This window comes from Lepidochelys kempii, chromosome 9, assembly GCF_965140265.1.
Source record: "Lepidochelys kempii isolate rLepKem1 chromosome 9, rLepKem1.hap2, whole genome shotgun sequence".
Taxonomy (NCBI): Eukaryota; Metazoa; Chordata; order Testudines; family Cheloniidae; genus Lepidochelys; species Lepidochelys kempii.
In genome coordinates, this window is record NC_133264.1 from 15,845,820 (window position 1) to 15,869,848 (window position 24,029).

Below are 24,029 nucleotides of genomic sequence, written 5' to 3' on the forward strand. Positions count from 1 at the left end.
ACACTCTTTCAGGGTAAACCTTGCTGTTAACATTACATACATAGCACATGTGCTTTCGTTACAAGGTCGCATTTTGCCTCCTCCCACCGCGTGACTACCCCCTCAACCTTCCCCCTTCCCTGTGGCTAACAGTGGCGAACATTTCTGTTCAGCCACAGGCAAACAGCACAGCAGGAACGGGCACCTCTGAGTGTCCCTGAAGAAAAGCACTCTATTTCAACCAGGTGACCATGAATTATATCTCACTCTCCTGAGGATAACACAGAGAGATAAAGAACGGATTTTGGTTGAATGCCAGCAAACATACACTGCAATGTTTTGTTCTACAGTGATTCCCGAGTACGTCTTACTGGCCTGGAGTGGTAAAGTGTCCTACCATGAAGGACGAAATAAGGCTGCCCTCCCCAGAAACCTTTTGCAAAGGCTTTAGGACTACATCTAGGAGAACCGCAAATGCCAGGGCAAAGTAATCCTTTCACATGCTTGCTTTTAAACCATGTATAGCATTTTAAAAGGTACACTCACCAGAGGTCCCTTCTCCGCCTGCTGGGTCCAGGAGGCAGCCTTGGGTGGGTTCGGGGGGTACTGGCTCCAGGTCTAGGGTGAGAAACAGTTCCTGGCTGTCGGGAAAACCGGTTTCTCCGCTTGCTTGCTGTGAGCTATCTACAACCTCCTCCTCCTCCTCATCTTCTTCGTCCCCAAAACCTGCTTCCGTATTGCCTCCATCTCCATTGAAGGAGTCAAACAACACGGCTGGGGTAGTGGTGGCTGAACCCCCTAAAATGGCATGCAGCTCATCATAGAAGCGGCATGTTTGGGGCTCTGACCCAGAGCGGCTGTTCGCCTCTCTGGTTTTCTGGTAGGCTTGCCTCAGCTCCTTCAGTTTCACGCGGCACTGCTTCGGGTCCCTGTTATGGCCTCTGTCCTTCATGCCCTGGGAGATTTTCACAAAGGTTTTGGCATTTCGAACACTGGAACGGAGTTCTGATAGCACGGATTCCTCTCCCCAAACAGCGATCAGATCCCGTACCTCCCGTTCGGTCCATGCTGGAGCTCTTTTGCGATTCTGGGACTCCATCATGGTCACCTGTGCTGATGAGCTCTGCATGGTCACCTGCAGCTTGCCACGCTGGCCAAACAGGAAATGAGATTCAAAAGTTTGCGGTTCTTTTCCTGTCTACCTGGCCAGTGCATCTGAGTTGAGAGTGCTGTCCAGAGCGGTCAGAATGGAGCACTCTGGGATAGCTCCCGGAGGCCAATACCATCGAATTGTGTCCACAGTACCCCAAATTCGAGCCGGGAACGTCGATTTAAGCGCTAATCCACTTGTCAGGGGTGGAGTAAGGAAATCGATTTTAAGAGCCCTTTAAGTCGAAATAAAGGGCTTCACTGTGTGGACGGGTGCAGGTTTAAATCGATTTAACGTTGCTAAATTCGACCTAAAGTCCTAGTGTAGACCAGGGCTGAGTCTCTATAGCTTGAGCTAAAGAGACAGCCTAGGTAGCAGGGGACTGTTACAGGCTCTCCTCATCTTTGGGTTGGTCACAGAGTGACACACACACAACACACACTGCCCAATGGGTTATACTTGCAGAACTGGTGTCTCAATGATTGTGTTCGAGTTGGGCAAGAGGAGATTACTGTCCTACAGATAGATTGTTAGGAGCTTTAGTTTAAAGTTTTCAGGGAACAAGTTAAACTGAATCTTATGTGGCCAATAGGAGAAAAGGATCAACTTACACACATGGTCACAACAGTATATCTCAGAATAACAGTGTAAAACATTTACACAAAAACTATAGTATTGAAAGCTTTGGGTAACCACTGTCTCCAGTCTTTCTTCCAATTTATCAAGCTGAATCTGTATTTTCTTCAGTTGCTTCATATTCTCTTCTTTCTTAAAAGCACTTCCCCATAGTTGCTCAAGATAATGAAGTACGTGATATCTGTTGAAATGTCTTATGAAAACCACATGCTATCAGTGTATGTCTCAGGCAGCAATTGTCTATACAGTTTGCGATAATCAGTTCTTGTTTCAGTTCCTTCGTTTCTCTTTTACAAGTTGTCGTGGAGTTTGTAGTGATCGTGCACGGTGAAGAGCCAGCCTTCTCACTATGAGAATTCAGTATTCAGAGGGACTGTTTTCCCCACTTGTAAGTTATTTTAATACTCTAACCAAACCACAGAAATCCCAATAAACAATAGTCCAAATGAAAACAATCCCCCGCCACCACCCATTTCACTCTTCATGGAACACAGGATCCTCTGTTGGGGGTATAATAGCAATATCTCCTAGGTGCTCCATCTTCCAAGAGCTCCAGCCTTGTGTCCTAGATAACAAAGTGAGCAATAGGTCTATCTCCAAACTCTCTCTGCCTTTCTTTCCCGAAGGCCACTTTCTTCACCTTTGCCACAATCTCTCAGCTTCCCCCTCAGGACTTAGCTAGGTCTTGTTCCTGACCAAAAAACACTCCTTCTTCTCACAGTACTTTACTAACTGGGTTATTTCCCAGACTCTCCTCCCCAAGGTTCTTTCCTTTTGACAGGAAAGAACCAGAGCTCCTTTCCTAGTTTCCTCACCAGAGAGACCTTCTATAGATATCCTTTCTTCCCTGGCTTCTTCTAGTCCTTCTACGACAGCCTGTTCCTTTCCAGGCTCTCTTTGCAAAGATGCCTATCAACAGCTCCCTCCAGGTCTCATTCTTAGTAGAGACTCCCCTAGAAACCCTGAGCTCCATCCCAGTCTCCTCTACACTAAAGAAAGGGAGAGGGTTGTATACAGCCTCCTTTCCTAACATATCACACTGTGAAGCCTACAGTTCCTATATGTTCTGAGAACTACAACTCCCAGAATGCCTGTCTTCTGGGCTGAAACCAGAAACAGAGCAGAGCTGGTCCTGGAGCTTCCCTTAAAGGGTCAGCACACTCTGTTACAATAATGAGTAGTACTAGGGGCGATGATCTAGTCTGTCAGAGTACTACAGCATAAGATTAGGCTGGTTTATTTATTTCCTGTATCAAAGGCTAAAGGGAACTTCTGTAGAAAAAAGAGGAGGCTCTAAGACTCTGCTTTCTGCGGGTGTATGAATAGCACAGAAGAGATTGTCAGCCTTATTTCATTTGCTGTTTCAGAGCCACATAGAAAGGCAAACTGAAAAGGACTTCCTTAGATCCAGATTACTGTTTGGCGTCAGTAAGAACAAAGATGAAGATTACAATGTTTAAAATTAATTGAACTGGATATTTTAGGAGCTGCCTGTTTCTCTAATCATGAAAATATAAACAATTATATTTTCAGGAAGTCATGAATTTTGACATCATCTTCCTCAGAAGTAGACCTTCTAAACCTGTTTAACTGGAAAGAACTGTCTTTAGTTGCTGAGCTTTTAGTGCTGGCTGCTGTATTCCTAGAAACTAAATATCTCAGAAAATGGGGGAAAAGAAAAGGAAATTAACATCCTTGCCAAGCTCTGTCTGCATGTTTAACATTGTGCGGCTTAAATATCCTCCTCGGTCACTTTATATGAACAATCAAAATAGAGAGTAATCCATTGCTAACGGTGCTGCCATCATCAAGGACCTCAGTATCACTATGAGAAAACACATTTTCACTATTGACAAAATATTCACAAGTGGTCACTGATTTTGGCCATCCCAATTTTTGGGTGGCCAGTTTGAGACATCTTGGACCTGAGTTTCAGACTGGCCTAGCACTCAGAACTCCAGCTGAAGTCAGAAGAAGCCCTCTGAAAATCAGATGAGTGGAATAACTCATCCGCATTTTAAAAGATCTGAATCTGGCTGTTGCAATGCTAGAAAGTATGACACAGGTCACAAGTGATCCAAAGGAATTTCCTAATTAACAGTGTCATATCTTCAATGCTATAAAAAAATGCAATGGGAATTCAATTAAAAAGTGAGTAATCAGTGTGGTATTTCAAGAAAATAAAACACCATTCTATTCCCTATTTGAAGTTATTCAGAACAACACTACCACTGTATTAAGCTACAAAGCTTACATTAGGTCTTTTTCAGGACTTAACTAGTTTATTGGAATAAATATTAATTTAAACAATGAATTGACATCCTCCGTTGCTCTTTTTTTCTCTCGCAAGTCTCTTGTTGCATTTTTTTGATAGATTTGACACTGGGGGAGGGTCTTTTCTTGACACAGACACATCCCATTTCATTTTCAAAGTTGTCTTGTAAAAGGCTGGCTCTTGGTTTTGGATCCTTCCTGTTCAGCTGGGTAGAAAGTGAGAGGAAGAAGACAGCCCTCCAACAAAATAAAAGAGAAGGGGGCTAGAATCTCTCCTCCATTACACTGGATTTCTGTAGTTTAATTCCATTGACTTTAATGGAGTATTATTATAAAACCAATGTGATGGCAACAACCTGGCCCATCATCTTATGTCTGCAGAGATGCAGTTATTATACTAAATTCAGACTAGAAACACATAGAGATCCAAATTATGTCCATTGATTTTCATGGGGTTGGACAGGGTCTAAGTCAGGATGGAATTTGGCCCAAAGTGTTTATCTACGAAGTGTGGAAGGGCAGTGTTGCTGACCACAGTTACTTGTTAATGAAGACAAATCTCCCTGGCTTACTATTTAAATGGGACATCAATAGGACACAACAGTGCAGATGCTGCAGTAGAAGAGTGGCCATAAAGCAGCTAGATGGATAAGCCACCCCAGCAAAAGCTGACATGCTTGTGACATTGAGTGGAATTGGAATATGGAAAATAAGAATTACTCACAGGGAAGATAAGAAAAACTCTCAGCAAAATTGTAATCACTCAGAGCTCATAGAAGTTTATTAAATCTACGTACAGCCATCTAGAGCAAAGCTGTGAAAGACATCAGTCTTATTTCCATACCTATGACACCTCCTTGTCTTTCACAGGAATAGAAAAGCAAAGTTAAATTAGTGTGAGGAATAATTAGATAATTTTCATTGCTAATTGCTGCTGGCAATGAAGACCTACTGTGGCTAGAATTTGTGCAAAACAAGTTTAGTTGCTGATACTCAGACAATATTTCATGATCTTGTGCTCTGATACTCTTGGCTACATGGCTATATTTTCATGGGTATCCCATGCTGTGATGGATATTTATGCGCAGTGTAATTAGCAAGTCAGCTGTAACTAATACATGTGTGCTGTGGCTGCCCACCTGGTAGTCGGTCATGCCACTCTAATCCAATAGAGTTGGCGGGTGCTCCAGATCCCCATGGAACATTACTACAGTTGGAAGCAATGCAAGCTTCATAGCAGGTTACCTCACAGACATCTTTACAGGAAGCAGGTAGCCCCAGAGCAGCACTATTGTCTTCAATGGGCTTTGAATTGGGCCTATGGGAGGGGAGTGCCCTGGTGAGTTACTTGAGGCAGGTGGGATGGATGGCCAGTGAGTTAGCCAAGTACCAGTAGGCAAAGCTGGAAATACCTTTGTTGTTATATATACCAGCTGTTGAATCCAGAGTTCTTCTATATGACAGAGAGCCTGTTTCAAGAGCACTAGTCACCAGGAGAGATTTTCAAAGAAGCTTAAGGGAGCTAGGTGTCTAACAAAAGCCCAGCACTGCTATTTACTTCTTTTCTACGCTTTATTTTTTATAGAGGCTACAGTTCCCACATATACCTATGGGGCCATTATTGATACTGCATATACACCATGTATGAAATTTACACAGGCTGTTCAGAGGCAAACGTTATAATTTGTATGTAAACTCAGTGTTTAGACTAGACATGTAGATGCACATTTTGTATAATTCATACACTGTGCATTTTCCACACACACACACAAGTGCTATATATACACACTCTCTCCCTATAGTCCCTGTATGGTATATATAAACACATCCAGCCCCACATCCGTCTTTCTGTGGCTGAATCCTGATACGGGAACACTCCCAATTATTGCTGGTAACCAGCTGTTCCATGGAGGCGATTTATTGTTTTACAGACACACAGGCAAGTGATTGTTTCTCGCCTGCTGCGCTGCGTGTGGCGACCCCGCACAGAGAGCTGTGCAGAACCGCCGGGCGAGAGAGAAATCCCCACTTCCAGGCTCCGCTCACCCTTCTCATGCGACCGCGCCTTGAGAAACTAAAAGCCAAAGGCATCTCTGTTCTCAGAGCTCCCCTACTCTTCTTTCAAGGGCCCGCCCGCACAGTTTAGCCCCAGGGCACAGCTGGAACCTTGTGGCCCCGCCCCAGCCAAGCTACCCTCAGTCCCTGGTGTATGGAGACAGGCGGCGCTCAGTCCAAGCCCGCTCCATGCACAGAGAACTCTGGAGATACCTGCCCACGTACGCAGACCTGCGCTGGGCACAGGTAACCCCCAACTCTTTGGCTAGGGCACACTACATGAACGAGTAAACTACTTGGAATCGGGGGGATTCTGCCTGGCATAAAGTTTCTTCTGCATTTGGGTTTTACTTAGCAGCTTCTCCTGGGAGTTTATTCCAGCCTCTTTTGAGATCTCCCTAGTTTGTTTGTTTCTGGAAAACTTTTGCTCTGTCTTCCCAGTGCTGCTTTCTGCCTGATGCACTTGATCCTGGCTTGTCAGCCTTGCAGTTTCCAGATCACCCTTGTATGTGATGGCAAATTGCTTATGGATGAATAATATGTAAAAGAAATAATCTGCCTTACTTAGAATGTATTGCATCTCTGCAGTCATGCTTCATTGCTACTTTCATAAAGCTCTTTGTGCTATTTCCACTCCGTACTAGACTGTGGTTTGGTTATAGTCTAATTTGATCAGCATAATTTAAACAATCAGGAAGTATTCAATTCCTAATGTAGGAGCTTTGCATATATAACTATAATTTCCCCCCAAAATTTAATTGCTCCCCACCTACCAAAAACCATAAACAAAGTAATTATGGCATTGCTCCCCTTTGATTGGGCCTTATATGTATCATTCTCCAAAACTATATTCAACAAATATTTGCTGGCAACTCTAAAAAGTAAGAGGAAAGGAAGCTAATTAGAAAAATATTATGCAAAATAGATTACTGCTATTACAATTTTAGAATTAATGCAAAATTGCTAAATGTGCTGTAATGTCTTTGAACATTTGGGTACACTAATAGGACAGGGTTGCCCCCAATTTTCTTTAGCAATAGTTTGCTGGCTTCATGTTTAAACAGGAAATTTGACTTGTCTTTTAACAGCCAGTTGCAATGTGGTCTATCTTTAGTTTAAAACTACTTGTGTATGATCCGCAAATAGTGCTGTGTGTCTGGAGATCTTGTCCAAACTGTTTTTTTGCACTAAAGAAAATGTAATTTTTCTTGAGATACAGAAAGCATTCAGTTGAGTATTTGACTTTGTAGCCCTTTGCACCCCACTGGTTCACTTACTAAACAGTGGAGCAATTTGACCAGGGTCCCTTCTTGTTGAATCCAGGTCAGCAGTGTTAGCACTGCAGGCATTTTAGTGAACATTTTCTTGATTATTTGGTATTTTGCCGCTGGTAGCGAGTAGCTGGAATTGTAAAGTCTGGAGAAGTTTAAATTTATTTTATCTGCCCTTGGATACACACTTGTAACTCCCACTGAGCCAAATGATGCTCTCAGTTACACCTGTGTAACCCCATCCAGTGAGTTCCATGAGACTTGCATACATGTATCCTCGTCCAAGAGCAGAATTGTGCCTTGCACAGGTTACGATTCAATCCCTTCTAGAGGAGACCTTATCCCTGTAACCAAAATATCTTTGTTTGTATGCTTCTCTGACACCTATAATTTAGAAATAAAGAAACTTCTTAGGTCTTTTCATTTCCAGTTTGTGTGTTTAGATGCATGAGTGTTGTGGGATTAGATGCATGAGCTTTGAGTTTCCAGTTAGAAAGACGTGATCTCCTATTAAATATTACTAGGAATTTCAAATAATGGACCCAATAATAAAATAGACATAAGCTGCTTTACAATGGTACTACAGGAATTTAGGAAACAGGAAGCTCCTTTATTAGATATTGTTCTCACATGCAGTATCCTTGTGAGTCTGATTTCATTGCATATCTGTTTACATTCGGGCCTTAACTTGAACACATCTTGTGAGTCAGCTACTTCCTGATATGCAATCTATATAGATCCTCTTTATCCGTAAAGAGTGGTAAGCTTTCAGTGAAGACTTAAAAAAAAAAAGACCTTGTCATGTAATAGGACCATGGAGCGTTATGGAAGCAAACAAAGAGGTTTGCTATTTGGATACAGTGATGTTGAGTTTTTAGATTTATTTTTTCATGTTCCCTTGATTTATTCTTAAGAGTCCTAAATCTCATTGCAGTGCAAATGTGCCCCATCAATGGGAATTGCACTCACAGGCATTGAGATTGATTGGGTAGTCATAATGCAGGTAAAATTTCTGTTGACTTCACTGGGAGTTTTGCTTGCTTGCATAGGGACTTCAAGGTTGAGTCTGTTGAGATGTATGTATACTAGCTGAACTGGACTTTAATTAAGGGAGTCTGTACAGCAGCAAACAACTAGAGTGAACCTACCATGTCCTCTCTTTGGCCAAAATCCACTCATCTTTCTGGAGAACACTCCTTTTTGAACTACTAAAATAATATCAGGATTGCTTAGAAGAATCTTGCAGATCACAAGTTAAGCATTTGAGCTCACACTAATCCACACTTAAGTCACTTTGACTAGACAACCAAATGCAGTTCTGAATAGAACACAACCTTGAATCTGACTGACAAAGTGAGCCAGGAAATGTTTGGATAGGAAAAGTGGGGGAGCGGTTTACAAAAGGTAGCTTTGGAATCAGTTCTTTAGGCCAGGTTCTTTAATGCAAGTTCAGAGTAAACTCTACTAGTTTGCATAAATATGTGCTCGAAAAGAAGCCAATAATGACTCCATGATTGTAAACAATTGCCTGTACTCCTCTTTATATGAAGTTCAGAACACATCACTGCTCTCATCTGGAAATTCCAGGCCCTAGAATCAAGACCTGTCAATGTGGAGTAGAACCTGGTCAAACATGCTGTACTTATGTTGTTCACATGTGCCTGCCGCACTGGACAGCCAGCAAATCTTAAATAAATGGCCTATCTTCAATTTATCCTGGATAACTGAATATCTGGCTTAATCCTGATCTGTGGGATGACAAAAAGAAAAGTGATCAGAAGCTATTTCATTATTACGGAAATCTTACCATATCAAACAAAGAATCCATCTCTGGGCATGCATCAGGGCTGCTGTATGTTTTAACTGCTTACCTTAAGATCTAATTCTGCTTTGTCTAACCTTTCACACAACTATATGGCTTTAGGTGGAGTTACAAGTGATAAAATCAGAAGATAAGTTGGCCCTTCTCTTGTGCTTTTATTTATGGATATGGTGATGATGGGCATCTTTAATATTGTGTGTAATAAGAATGAATTGTTGTAGCTGTTGATTTATGTTACCATTTATGTTATCATTTCTTGATCTAGCTTTGAAATAATTTGCTGTAAGATACCAGTTGCCAACTGATAAGGTGCAAAAGCAGATGAATGTTTTTGCCTTCAGTTTTCCCCTATCAAAGGGCACTGAGTGGATCAGCTAAATAAATGGGTGTTACCAAATGTACACAATCTACAGTGCAGTGCAGTATTTACTTATGTGCCTTGGATAAACACTTGTGCTTGATTATTTCCTTTAGAAAGAAATCCTGGAGAAGGTAGTACATTCTGGTGTGTCTTCTTAGTGTATGCACAGTGCGCCTCAGGTGGCATGTGACCTAGGCATCTTGGTCTGCCACCCAAAGCTGAAATTTTATATATATTTTTAATTCTCCAATTTTTCCCTTTTCATGGTGAATGGAGTATAAAAATATAAAACACACCCAGTGTGTTATTTTAGGGTCTGTGACACTGACATGCTGGTAAGTCAAAATATAAATGGCTGAATGCAGTTTTTGTTGTTCAATCACTCTTCCCTTCCTCTTTTGTGTGTTCTTGTCCTTTCACAGGGCCTGATCTTGCACCTTTGAAGTCAATGGGGCTGATTCTCAGTCTTGTTCACTCACTGTGAAAAATGGGTGCACCTAACCTAGGTGCCATGGAGCAAAGAATTCTTTTACATGGGCTTTGCACAGGTGTGAATGAGGCCACAAGCCTGATTTAGGCCCAATGTCCATTTTTTCTTTTTTACTTCAATAGTAGCAGGACTGGATCTATAAGCTCCTGTAGGCTTCTGTGTGTGGGGATATGCGCACATGCAGAGCTGTAAAATTATTGTTTGAGACTCTGCTCATGACTCTGCTTGCTGACAGATTTTTAAACTTCCTTGAGGGAAAATAAGTTTTTTTGAAAGCACCTTATGATGGGGAGGTGACTCTGCTTCCTCCTGAGTTTTTTTTATTTATCTCCTTGACCTGGAGGCTCTTTGTTTCAGAACCCAGTGCTGCGTAGGTGTTCACTCCGTTCACCTACTCCTTCTCATGGAGGCTTTCTCATAAAAGGAAAACCCAGAATTATATGATTCTATGAAAATTGCTGTATTTGCCTAACTGGATGTAGGGTGATCAGATGTCCCGATGTTATAGGGACAGTCCCAATATTCAGGGGTTTGTCCTATATAGGCACCTATTATCTCCTGTCCCAATTTTTCACACTTGCTATCTGGTCACTCTAGCTGGATGGCATTCCCTCACTCTCCTCTTAGCAACTTGGGAGGTTTTTAGAAAGGTCTTCAGGAGCTGGCTGGGATTCAGTGCTATTTCCTGAGCTCACTCTGGGTCTCTTCAGTGCTTTTTGAAAATAAATACATGTAACAGTGCTGCTCTGTCAGCACGGCTTGTGTTTCTCTTTGAGCAGATGTGCTTTTGGGGGGCTCATTTAATTCCCTTTTTCTGCTGCAGTCACTCCTGTGTATGATTCCTGAAAAGAAGTTGATGCTAAAAAGTGCTGTTGTGGAGCAAAATTAATGCTCACTGTTAGGGGGCTTATTCCTTCACCCACTTACTTCCCTGGTCCTTCTCGCATGAACAGAGAGCAACAAGACCAGAAGTCCAAAGGTGCAAACTATTCGATATTTATTGGAGTGAACTTCCAGCAAGCGTGATTCCAGTTTCCTTCCTTAGTATCCTCCTTCCCAGCTCTGACACCACAGAGCCTTACACCTGTGTCCCTGTTCCCATTCCTGCCCTTAGCAAAACATGATTCCAATTTCCTTACCCCCATTCCCTGTTCCCATTTCCCCCTTTAGCAAAACATGATTCCTTCCTTACCCCCATTCCCTGTTCCCATTTCCCACACCCACCCACTCACTTCCTGATTGACTGCAGACTATATAGTAAAACTTGAGTTCTGCTTAGCTATACCTTAACCAATCATTTTCCCGAAATTTAACTAACCAATCCTAACATGATTATGTAACCAATTATATCCCACCACCTTAATTAGTTTACACCCAGCAAAATTAATTATACAGCAGACAGGAACAATCACAGAACCAGACAGAGATTATACAGACAAACAATAGCAAAGTGAAAAGAAAAGGAGGACTTGTGGCACCTTAGAGACTAACCAATTTATTAGAGCATGAGCTTTCGTGAGCTACAGCTCACTTCCTCAGATGCATATCGTGGAAACTGCAGCAGGCTTTATATATACACAGAGAATATGAAACAATACCTATTCCCACCCCACTGTCCTGCTGGTAATAGCTTATCTAAAGTGATTTCCAGCACAAATCCAGGTTTTCTCACCCTCCACCCCCCCACACAAATTCACTCTCCTGCTGGTGATAGCCCATCCAAAGTGACAACTCTTTACACAATGTGCATGACAATCAAGCTGGGCTATTTCCTGCATAAATCCAGGTTCTCACATCCCCCCCACCCCCATACACACACAAACTCACTCTCCTGCTGGTAATAGCTCATCCAAACTGACCACTCTTCAAGTTAAAATCCAAGTTAAACCAGAACATCTGGGGGGGGGGGGTAGGAAAAAACAAGAGGAAACAGGCTACCTTGCATAATGACTTAGCCACTCCAAGTCTCTATTTAAGCCTAAATTAATAGTATCCAATTTGCAAATGAATTCCAATTCAGCAGTTTCTCGCTGGAGTCTGGATTTGAAGTTTTTTTGTTTTAAGATAGCGACCTTCATGTCTGTGATTGCGTGACCAGAGAGATTGAAGTGTTCTCCGACTGGTTTATGAATGTTATAATTCTTGACATCTGATTTGTGTCCATTTATTCTTTTACGTAGAGACTGTCCAGTTTGACCAATGTACATGGCAGAGGGGCATTGCTGGCACATGATGGCATATATCACATTGGTGGATGTGCAGGTGAACGAGCCTCTGATAGTGTGGCTGATGTTATTAGGCCCTGTGATGGTGTCCCCTGAATAGATATGTGGGCACAGTTGGCAACGGGCTTTGTTGCAAGGATAAGTTCCTGGGTTAGTGGTTCTGTTGTGTGGTATGTGGTTGTTGGTGAGTATTTGCTTCAGGTTGCGGGGCTGTCTGTAGGCAAGGACTGGCCTGTCTCCCAAGATTTGTGAGAGTGTTGGGTCATCCTTTAGGATAGGTTGTAGATCCTTAATAATGCGTTGGAGGGGTTTTAGTTGGGGGCTGAAGGTGACGGCTAGTGGCGTTCTGTTATTTTCTTTGTTAGGCCTGTCCTGTAGTGATCACTTATCACTTTAGATAAGCTATTACCAGCAGGACAGTGGGGTGGGAATAGGTATTGTTTCATATTCTCTGTGTATATATAAAGCCTGCTGCAGTTTCCACGATATGCATCTGAGGAAGTGAGCTGTAGCTCACGAAAGCTCATGCTCTAATAAATTGGTTAGTCTCTAAGGTGCCACAAGTCCTCCTTTTCTTTTTGCGAATACAGACTAACACGGCTGTTACTCTGAAACCTGTCAAATAGCAAAGTGGGAACTATGATGACAAAACAATACAGAAGTGAGGATTTCACATACCAGCTATTGATAAGTGAGTTCTTGCCAGACAGGATGCTATCAAACTAAGTTTTCTTTTATATTTTCTAGGCACTTCCCTTTCTCTGGAGGTGACAGGCATTATCAGGACAGGATTGTATTCCTAACAGCCCAATAGCACCTTCTTTCAATGTGACTAGTTTGGAATGTGAGGATGTGACCAATCACTTCCCAGCTTATGGCTGCCTCTGCTGCTTAGCCAGAGGCCTTAGCCTAAGCACAGGGCCTCAGACTGTCACAGTAAGAGAAGGACCTTACACTGTCAGACAGTGATTTTGATTCTTTCTTTTATACCTCTAGAACTAGCCAAGTGATAAGAATACACCTAAATTCTTTAAGTACAGGCCTTTACAGACAGGCCTGAATATCTATATCCTAACACTCACCTTTCTTCTTCTCTTCCTAGCAGCTTGGTGCTGCTAACGTGGCAAGGGTTGCCAGGCATCCAGTTTTCGACCGGAATGCCCGGTCGAAAAGGGACCCTGGCTGCTCCGGTCAGCAGTGCTGAGCGGGCCGTTAAAAGTCCAGTCGGCAGCGCAGTGGAGCTAAGGCAGGCTTCCTATCTGCCCTAGCTTCACGCAGCTCCTGGAAGCAGCCGGCATGTCCGGCTTCTAGGCGCAGGGGCGGGCAGGGGGGTCCACGTGCTGCCCCCACCCCGAGGGTCAGCTCCGTAGCTCCCAATGGCCAGGAACCACGGCCAATGGGAGCAGCAGGGGCACCGCCAGAGCCACCTGGCCGTGCCTTTGCCTCGGGGCCAGACATGCTGGCTGCTTCCGGGAGCAGCACGGAGGCAGGGCAAGAAGGGAGCCTGCCTTAGCCATGCTGCACTGCCAACCAGGAACTGCCTGAGGTAAGCGCCTCCTGGCTGGAGCCTGCACCCCAACCCCCCTGCCCCAGGTCAGAACCCCCTCCTGCACTCTAACTCCCTCCTGGAGTCCACATCCTGAACCCCCTCTCGTACCCCAACACCCTGCCCTGGCCCTGAGCCCGCTCCTGCATCCCAAACCCCTCATCCCCAGTCCCACCACAGAGCCCACCCCCCCCGCCAGAGCCCTCACCCCCTCTAGCATCCCAACCCAACCTGCTGCCCCAGCCCTGAGCCCCCTCCCACACCCTGAACCCCTCATTTCTGGCCCCACTCTGGAGCCTGCACTCCCAGCTGGAGTCTTCCCACCCTCCCGCACCCCCTACCCCAGCCCAGTGAAAGTGAATGGGGTTGGGGGAGAGCGAGAGACAGAGGGAGGGGGGCTGGAGTGAGTGTGGGCGGGGCCTCAGAGAAGGGGTGAGGCCGTGGGGCAAGGGTGTTTGATTTTGTGCAGTTAGAAAATTGGCAACCCTAGGAGGGTTGCATGTGCCTAAGTGACAGCATAGAGGTGTAGCATTAATCTGCTAAGCCCAGGGGGCATAGTGCAGATCCCCAGACTAATGTGACCGTGGCCCTAATGTGAGGTCCCTACACTACAGTGAAACTGTGTTAGCCAAAACTGTTTTTAAAGATGGTTTCCCCCAAAAGGTGCTAATATTGTTTATCTGACCTGTTTTGGTAGGGATCTAAGCTACAGAGGTTAGCCCAAAAGAACCTAACATAGCTAGACCTGGAGGACAGAGGTACCATGGTACCAACTTTATGGGAAGAATCCTGTTTTAAAACTCTTCTGGCTACCGTGATTCCCCTGTAGATGAAGCTGGGCCACTCATGACTTGCGCAGTATGGTGAATTGGTTTCTCAGCACAGCCCCTGCCACTAAAAGCCACAGGAATAGTCCCTACTTTCACTAGCTATGGGACACAGTTTAAGCATAGCTATTGCAAAACTGGTTTGTAACAGGGTTGCGGTGTTGCTGTCCAGACTTCTCCAAATCAGGTTGGCAAAACTGTGTTCCAGACTGGGCTGGATTGGGCTCGTTTACCCAGGCCCTTTGCACTACTATTACCAATCTGGGACCATACTAACTATACCAAGAGCTATCGACATGTGCAAAGCTAGAGTATAAGCTCATAAGCAGAGAATAAGAGGAGCAGATGCAGGTAGCACCAAGGCTCAACAGGGAAAGCCTGGAAAAAAAGGAAAAATGCATCAAAATTTGTGCAAAAGCAATGCACAACTACAAAGCAGAGGAGATAAAATGTAAAAGAAGACCCGTGGGTATTACGGAGAAAAAACATGACAATGGAAAATGACCCAAATATGGGATCATGTGCAATAATTCTGGCAAGAGAAATCATTATGCCAAAGCTTGCAGACAAGAAAAAACGAAGAAGCAAAATGTGCCATATTGAGGAAGCAAACAATTGAAAATAAACAAAGAAACCTAAAACCCTACTAAAACAAGACACTCCACTCCACATGCTTCTCCCCTGGGGAAACGATGAGAGAACAAACAACAAAGAACAGATGTGTAATCATATTGATTACACCACTACTAGAAGGCACTCTGATACTACAAGTGAGGAGTGTAGTATTTGAATAGAATAAAAGAGAACAGAAACTCTTTCGAGAATACATCGGAGCCATTCTGGAATAGAAGGCTACAGCTGGAAAGGCAGAGATGCCATAATACTAGTCAAACATGACCAAGGATATCACAGAACTGCTGAGCAGTTGTGATACCTATGGGAAATGAAGGTCTAGCAGCAAAAAGAGAAATGAAACTACACAATATTCCCAACAGACATTGGAGCAAAGTAGGAATGGACCCTTTCGCTGCAAACCACACAAACATGTACTTCTGGGAAGTAGATGAGCTGTCAGACACTACCTCAGTGACCATCATAGACAAAGCATGAAGCATTTCAGCAGGCTTGGTATCCTGAACTGTGTAGTGTAACACAACAGATGCCAGTTCATTTGCAGTGAGTTTGTGCACATTACCCAGGAATGAGAATTCAGTCATATCACATCATGACCATACCACAGCTGGTCAAGAGGCAAAGCCAAATTGGCAGATAAAATTGCTGAGGCTCTGTTAAAGTAAGCTGCAAAATCAGAGAAAATACATGGCATTCTTGAATGGAGAAAGTCTCCTGCAGAAGGTATGACTACCAAGCAGCCTGGTACAATGCTTGATGTTAAGAAGCACACTTACCTTGGTGCCCAGCATTATTACAACTGGCAGTGGTGCAAGGAGTAACAGACAAAAAAAGGAAGAGACAGGCAAAGCCTACTACACTTGACTAGCTACAACCAGGAGACCCTGTGAAGATCAAACTATTTCTTTGGAACAAATCATGCACCTGGAAGCAAACTACATCTGTTGAACAGACAAATCCTTGTTCACATTACGTAGCAGGGGAAGGGTTTATATGACACCAAAACCAGAAGTACATTCATCCACTGTGAACATAAGACAAAACCAGGAAGTGGAGAATGGTGAAATATGCACTCCACTGAGACTAGCTCAGCAGGACATGGAAGAAAACACAGGCTGACAATCCATCTATAGATATTGGAACAGACTCTCAAAACACACTCCCACCAGAAGAGCCAAGTGCAAGAGAATCTCCTGTTATCATAAGAGAAACTCTCGCTCCCTCCAGCATCCAGCCACCTGCAAGGTAGATGCATAACTTTGTATAATACTAAGGCAGGAAAGAACAGCCATCTGAAACGCTGAGGAAAATACCTTAGTTGCAAAAAAGTTAAGAGTTAGGTAAGTTAAAAAAAATTGATTTGTTATATATATGATGATATAGACTTTAATGGAGTTTAATAGAATGTTAAATATGTAAGCAGGTTATGGTGTTCACATTTAATTTTGCTATCTGAAATGAATGTTTCAAAAGGGATGTTATAATAAATAGCTTCCTGATTGGGAGCACTATGGTGTGATTATGTAAAAGAACTTATTGAACACTACTTACAGGAAGTGTAAAAAAAAATCCAGCCTGGGTTCTATTAAATAGTTTTTGTGGGACCAGAGGGGAGATAATTTGAATCCTCATTCCCATCCCATCCCAATCGTCCCTCCAGCCTGGCCTGTCTCCAACTCTCACCTAAAATGAACCACCCAGAGAGACGTCTATAGGGGATGGTGTTGTGAAGGCAGCAGAACTGTCCTTCCACAGAGAATCCCCGCTCCGTGCAGATCCCACTGGTTTGGTGCAGAGGTTGGGCAAATCACAAATGGAAAAATGTCAACTAGAGTCTTAGCCATTCTGTGGGCGCAATCCTTCAAACATGTATTGCTGGGCATAGCGCTTACTACCATGAGCAGTGCCATTGTAGTTGATTGTAACAATTCCAATTAGAAAGCACTTTACCTGGAAGTGTTTGCAGGATAGGGAGCATTGTCAGTAATTTTGTAGCCTGAGATTTTCAGAACTGGATTTGGATGCCTAATTCCCCCTAAAATTAATACAGTATTTCATTAAAATTGAGGGGAAATTCACTTCCAGATTCCTATGGCAATTTTAAATTCTCTGCCACAGAATATTTTTTTCACTTCTAAGATTCTTAAGATTTCTTTTTAAGTCCTCAGCTCTAGTAACCCCCAATATGGACTAAATCTTTGGGAAATTTTAAAAGCTTAGCAGTGGAGCTTGTATTTTAAAAACACATTACTATAAATATTTATATTTTTCATAGAAACCTGCAGGATTTGAGAGAGTGAGAGAGAGACTACAGAGCAGAATGGGTATGCGTGTTGGGGTTGTTTGCAGAGCCCTGTGCATAGACCCCTGTGCATAGACCCTCCATGGCCTGCTCACTCTTGGCATTGGACCTAAAGTGCCTTAGCCATCCTTGGAGAGAGGCAGCCTTTGACAAATGCGAGTTCAGTGAAAGGAGGGAAGAATATTTAAAATTATCTTCGTGTGATTTGGGGCTAACTTAAAGGTGGGATGGGGAGCAGGAAGTCTGTACAGGAATCTGCAAAGGCACAATATATAAGTTTGGTGGAGCTTCATTCTCAAGACATTTCAGGGAAATCCTGCAATATTTGTAGTTTCCAGCCAAATCACCTTGGGCCAGAATCTTGAGCCCTTACTCATGCTGGTGAGCCATTATTCATGTGAGAAGTCCCAAAGCTTAAGTGTAACATCCACAGATCCTGGCCGTCGGCAGGCAGGATTGAACCTGGGACCTTTTAGTGCAGGGGTGGGCAAACTTTTTGGCCCAAGGGCCACATTGGGGTGCGAAACTGTATGGAGGGCTGGGTAGGGAAGGCTGTGCCTTCCCAAACAGCCTGGCCCCCGCCCCCATCCTCCCCCTCCCACTTACCGCCCCCGTCTGCCCCCCTCAGAACCCCTGCCCCCTGACTACCCCCCCCCAGGACCCCACTTCCTATCCAACCCCCCCTGTTCCCTGTCCCCTGACTGCCCCCCCCGACCCCTATCCACAGCCACGCTCCTGACAGCCCCCCCGGGACCCCACCCCCTATCCAACCCCCCCTGCTTCCTGTCTCTGGACTGCCCCTGTCCCTATCCACACCCCCACCCCCTGACAGGCCCCCTGGGACTCCCATGCCCTATTCAACCCCCCCATCCCCTGACTTCCCCCCACAGAACCTCCGCCCCATCCAACAGCTCCCTGTTCCCTGACTGCCCCCTGGGACCCCCTACCCCTTATCCAACCCCCGCTGCCGCCGCCCCCTTACCATGCTGCCCAGAGCAGCAGGAGCTCGCAGCCCCACTGCCCAGATGGAGCCAGGTGTGCGGCCTGTGTGGCAGCATGGCTGCAGGGGAGGGGGACAGCAGGAGAGGGACCAGGGGCTGGGCTCCCCAGCCAGTAGCTCAAGGGCCAGGCAGGACGGTCCCTCGGGCTGGATGTGACTCGCGGGCTGTAGTTTGCCCACCTCTGTTTTAGTGCATGAGTCTCTACTGCATGAGCTAAGAGCCATAGGCCTCTTAACTAAGGCTGTAGAGCAAACTCATTAATCTCTCTCTCTCTAAGTGGTCTCGGTACCATTAGATGGGACAGAGCACCACACCCAGGAGGTGTGTGGGTTACGTAAGTACTTGTGAGGGTGAGGAAGGGGTCTGTGATCTGGCCCTTTTGTTAACTTTTGGGTAGCTCTATAGGCTAGAGGAACGATGATACAGTGGTTAGGATACTAGTCTGAGACTTGGGAGATGTGGGTTCAGTTCCCCACTCTGCCACAGGCTTGCTGTGTGACCTTGGGCAAGTTACTTAATGTGTCTGTGCCTCAGTTCCCCGTCTGTAAATTGGGGATTATAGCACTTCCCTACCTCACAGGAGTGCTGTGCGACTGAATATATGAAAAATTAGGAGGGGCTCAGATACTGTGGTAATGGGAAGGTGTGTAAGGATCTGAGATAGATCTGCTGACTCCACTCAAACCCATTGCTGCTGTTACTTTATTATCCTACTGACACCCTTACAATCAGCTTAATAATGTGCTTTTTGATTAAGCATCTTATGTCTAAGAGGAGGGAGCTAAAATAGGCTCCTGTCATCTTGCCTTCTACAAACTACAGAGCTTGTGCTTCTCTAGAGTTGCCTAAATTGCAGCAGAAAAGCTCCTGTTGCTTGTTAAGCTATGCTTTATCTTTGGACATATGCTGTGCCCAGGAGTGAAAGTAACTTAAAGGATTTACGGTACGCCGGAGTCCTGAGTGCGGGCATGGCCTCAACCAGAAGAGGCACTTTAAAGGCCGTAGCGGCGGCAGGACTCTGGCGGCGCTTTAAAGGGCCCGGGGCTCCCCGCAGTAGCAGGAGCACCAGGCCCTTTAAATCACCACCGGGGAAGCCAGTCCGGTCTGGCACTGCGTACTGGCTGTTGCCGGTATGCTGTACCAGACTGTACCGGCTTACTTTCACCTCTGACTGTGCCCCTCCCCAGACCTGAAGGCTTGTTTGGTAACGTGGTCCTGTGTTTTCCAAAGGGATTAGTTTTGTCCTTTTTGTTTAATGGTGATTGGTTACCTCTGTTGCTACAGCATAGAATGTGAATAAGGAAATAACCAGATGGTGGCATCCAGGTTTTTATGTAATGCTGCAAATGTGAGCTGATTGCCAAGGAAAATCTTTTTCTCTTCCCCACCCAAAGGCAAATTAGGCATCAGAAAATAATGATAAGGGAACTACCTAGAGTAAACCTTCTGCAGCAAATGCAATTTCTTTGCCTTGTGCTTATCTCCTGGATAGTTCATTGTGGTTCTCAGCTGCAGCTTGCAGAGAGCAGTGTTGGAGACACAATACCTTTGGGGGAGATAAGGGAAGAACTGTGCCTCAGGTCTGCTTGTGCACCCATTGCCACCATGAAAAGCCGCTCAAAATCAAGCCCAAAGTCTTTGGCTTTCATAAGTATTCTTACGAAAAGGGTATTTAAAATTCTTTTCAATGCCAGTTTGCCATGTGGTGTTGGATATATTTAAAATATAATTAGGAAAGGAGCAGAACCAAGTGGAGTTCCTCCCTTGCTTTGAACAGCGTACACACACTGTACACATCTTTATTATAGCTAGTTGTAACATGTTGGTTTTTTTTCTGAAGAAAATAAAGAAAATTTTGTCAAAATTTCTCATGGAAAAAATTCAACTTTTTGGCAAAAAATAAAAAATCATTATACTTTGGCCCAAACCATAAATGTTTCAATTATGAAATGCAGCTGTGGGGTCTCATGGGAGTTGTAGTTCGAGTGCCTCATGCTCCCATTCTCTTCTATGTGCTGCACTCTCTGGTTGGAGTGCATCTCTGTCTCCCCTCATGGTGAGGGGAAAATTTGGTGCATCATGGGAAATGTAGTCTTGCTGGGAGTCCCACTGATAGAGGAGAGTGTGGACATGAGAAAATCAAACTTCATTTCCCATGAGACACCTTGGCAGGATAACCAAATTGAGATATTTTAATATTTGGGTGCTTGCTTTTTCTATGAAAAAATGAAATGTTCTGTGGAAGGCAGACACTTTTCATAAAAAATGTAGTTTAGTCAAAAACTCAATTCCACTGAAAAATAGTTTTGATGGAAATATTTTGATCACCCGTAGTCTTAATACAGTGAAATGTTGCCCTCTACCACAAGTTAGAGTGGCATCCAGAGTGCTCTAACATGGGCGAGGGCAGAAAATCAGGCAGCGATAATTGCTTGTTGGTTTTTAGATTCTTCTCTTTCCTGAGCTGCCCTGGTGGCTGCATGGAGGAGGGGAGCCATGCCATCTTTTGCTTGATGTTCCCCTCGGTTCAGGTAGAGCAATTGAGTGCCTCTCCTGCTCTCTCTTGGGCTTCTACCGTCATGCAGGTAAGCAGACAATAGAACAACCAGAGCCCCTCTCTCCTGCAATGCAGCAGTGGGAGAGCTGCTCTTGCAGCTCGTAGGGCTCCTGGCTCATAACAGAGCTGTTCCTGAGGCGTTTGTGGAGGCAGTTCCTCTGCTCTGTCCCCAACAGGGCTGATTCAAACACTTTCCCTTTTAAAATATCCAAGTGAGGCTCAGGAGACACATTTTCTGTTCATAGTCAAGAACAAATTGGCTTCTTAGCACAGCCTGCTGCCCAAGCACAGTGGTTCTCAATGAGGGGTACGAGTACCTTTGGGGGTATACAGAGGTCTTCCAGGGCAGGGGTTCTAACCTTTTTCTTTCTGAGGCCCCCCCCCCAACATGCTATAAAAACTCCAGGGCCCAGCAGGAGAGGGGGGGACTCGGGGCTCTGGGCTGGGGGGAGCTCAGGCATAGGTGTAGTTTGACTTCTATTTTGGGTGGGCAGGGGCCAGCGGGGCTCAAGCCAGCTCCTCATGGCGGGTCTGGGGAGAGAGTGTCACCCCCACCCCCTGACTCACCTCAGCAGGCCACCCGCCTGTCTGGATTTGGGGAGGGGGTCGCAACCAAAAATTATAATTTAAAGGTGCAGGGGCTCAGCTCAAAAAGTTTGAAAACAACTCAGGGTGCAGGGAGAAGGGTGGCTAGGGGCTGTGTGTGAGCAGGGGGGTAGCTTAGGATACAGGGAGGCGGTAGTTACGGGCTGTGTGTGGGCAAGGGGATAGCTCAGGATGCAGGGAGGGGGTAGCTAGGGGCTGTGTGTGGGCAGGGGGGTAGCTCAGGGTGCAGGGATGAGGGTAGCTTGGGGCTGTGGGCAGGCAGGAGGGTACCTCAGGGTTCAGGGAGGGTGTAGCTCAGGGTGCAGGGATGAGAGTAGCTAGGGGCTGTGTGCCAGGAGGGCTACCCTGCGGTCCCTGTTCCTCAAGGGCTCTGCCAGCCATGGAGCCAGGTCCCCCTCACCCAGATGGCTCTTACTGGCTGTGTGAGCAAAGGGGGCTGGGAGCTGAGGAGCAGCTTCAATCCCCTGCAGCAGCAGGAGATGAGGGAATGCCGTGGCTGCCTGCTCCATGGCACCAGCCAAAGCAGCAGCTGTCCCACACAGCCTGGCTCTGGCTTCCGGCCTCAGACCGGGGGTGGGGAGTGAAGGAGGTGGGGGGAGAGGTATGGAGCTGCCCCGGGACTGCCCTGCTCTTGCACTGTAGTGTTTTTTGGGGAGGCAACACCCCTGTGTTTCCCCCAACTCTGCTCATGGGCTCAGGGCTTCTGCCCTGTGGGGAGCACTGGGGCTTGGAGCTCCAGAATTCAGCCCTGCTGCTCCAGGCTTCAGCCCCATGGCGGTCACTGGGGATCAGGGCTTCAACTTCACAGTCCCTGGCTTCAGCCCAGCGGGAGGTTCTGGGGTGGGGCTCAGGGTTTTAGCTGCAGGGTCCCTGAAAGGGTTTGTGGACCCTAGGGGGCTGCGGACCCCCTTTTGAGAGCCACTGTTCCAGGGCGTACACCAACTCATGTAGATATTTGCTTAGTTTTACAAAAGGCAACATAAAAAGCACTAGCGAAGTCCATACGAACTGCTCTATATACTGTACACTGAAATGTAAGTACAATATTTATATTCCAATTGATTTATTTCATAATTATGCTGTGACAGTTTTGTATTTTTATGTTTGATTTGTAGGCAAGTAGCTTTTAAGTGAGCTAAAACTTGGAGTACACAAGCCTCCAGAAAGGGGTACAGCAGTCTGGAAAGGTTGATAGTCACTGCCCTGGAAGGCCACAGTTCAGAGCTTTGAAGGCCAGACATTGGGCAACTCTGGTTTATAGCTTTGTTCTTTTTCCCCCTGCAAAGGGGGTGGGGGGGAAGCCTCTTTATAGACAAATTGGAAAGCATTCAGAAAGGAGCTACAAAAGGATGAGCGGTCTATCAAACCTGCCTTATAGTGAGACACTAAAGAAGCTCTGGCTATTTAGTTTATGGAAGAGGATGTTAAGGGGTGACTTGATCATAGTCTGCAAGGTACTCCATGGGGAAGAGATTTCTGATGATAGCAGAAAAAGGAATAAGGAGATCCAGTGGTTGGAAGCTGAAGTTAGATAAATTCAGACTAGAAATGAGGCTCAATTTGTAACAGTGAGGACAGTTAACCACTGGAACAACTTACCAAGCAACATGTATTGATCACTTACAGTCAACATTAGGTATCTTTCTAAACGATATGCTATAGCTAACATAAGTTATGGGGCTGATGCAAAATCACTAGGTGAGAGGTTCTATGGCTTGTGTTGTGCAGGAGGTGAGACTAGATGATAATAAATTATGAAGCCTTCTGGCCTTAAAATCTCTGAATCTATGAGAACCGTTGTTAGCATTTCAAGTGTTGTTGCCAGCAGGTGGTGCTGCTGATTTCTTCTTCACGTGATGCTAAGCAGACTTCCTGTAAGGTGACTAGTACACGAAACAGTTTTCAGAGTACATGAAACAGTGTATTCTTTTTTGCTTCATATGATGTATGGACTTTTTTTTTTTCCTCCACGTATTTTTTACATTATCGATTCAAGTCTTACCTACTCTTATGGGGACAGGGGCAATGGTAAAATAATGACATCACAAATTGAGAGAGTGAAAATTGAACAATTAGGAGTAGAAGTCACTTTGAGTCAGGTTGTTCAAACCCTTTTTAATTCTTATTTAACTCAAGTGCCTAGCAGACACTTGAGAGTAATGATGTCTGTTAAAGTATCAGCTCCTTCAGTTTTTCAGTCACTGGGGGAGAGCTCACAAATCATCATCATCATCATGATTATCATAATTAATAAAAACTGAGACACCCTCCTCTCCCCCACAAGAGGTCCCCAG

At 45.0% G+C, this 24,029-nt stretch overlaps 1 protein-coding gene across 1 annotated transcript in view; it reads left to right on the plus strand.

Moving 5' to 3' along the window:
* Positions 1-6,255: 6,255 nt before the first annotated feature.
* Positions 6,256-24,029, plus strand: part of PLD1 (phospholipase D1) — a 128,615-nt gene continuing 110,841 nt past the window's right edge. Inside the window, exon 1 of the mRNA XM_073359380.1 lies at positions 6,256-6,340. The gene's annotated coding sequence lies outside the window, so the exon portion shown is untranslated. The remainder of the gene's footprint in view (positions 6,341-24,029) is intronic.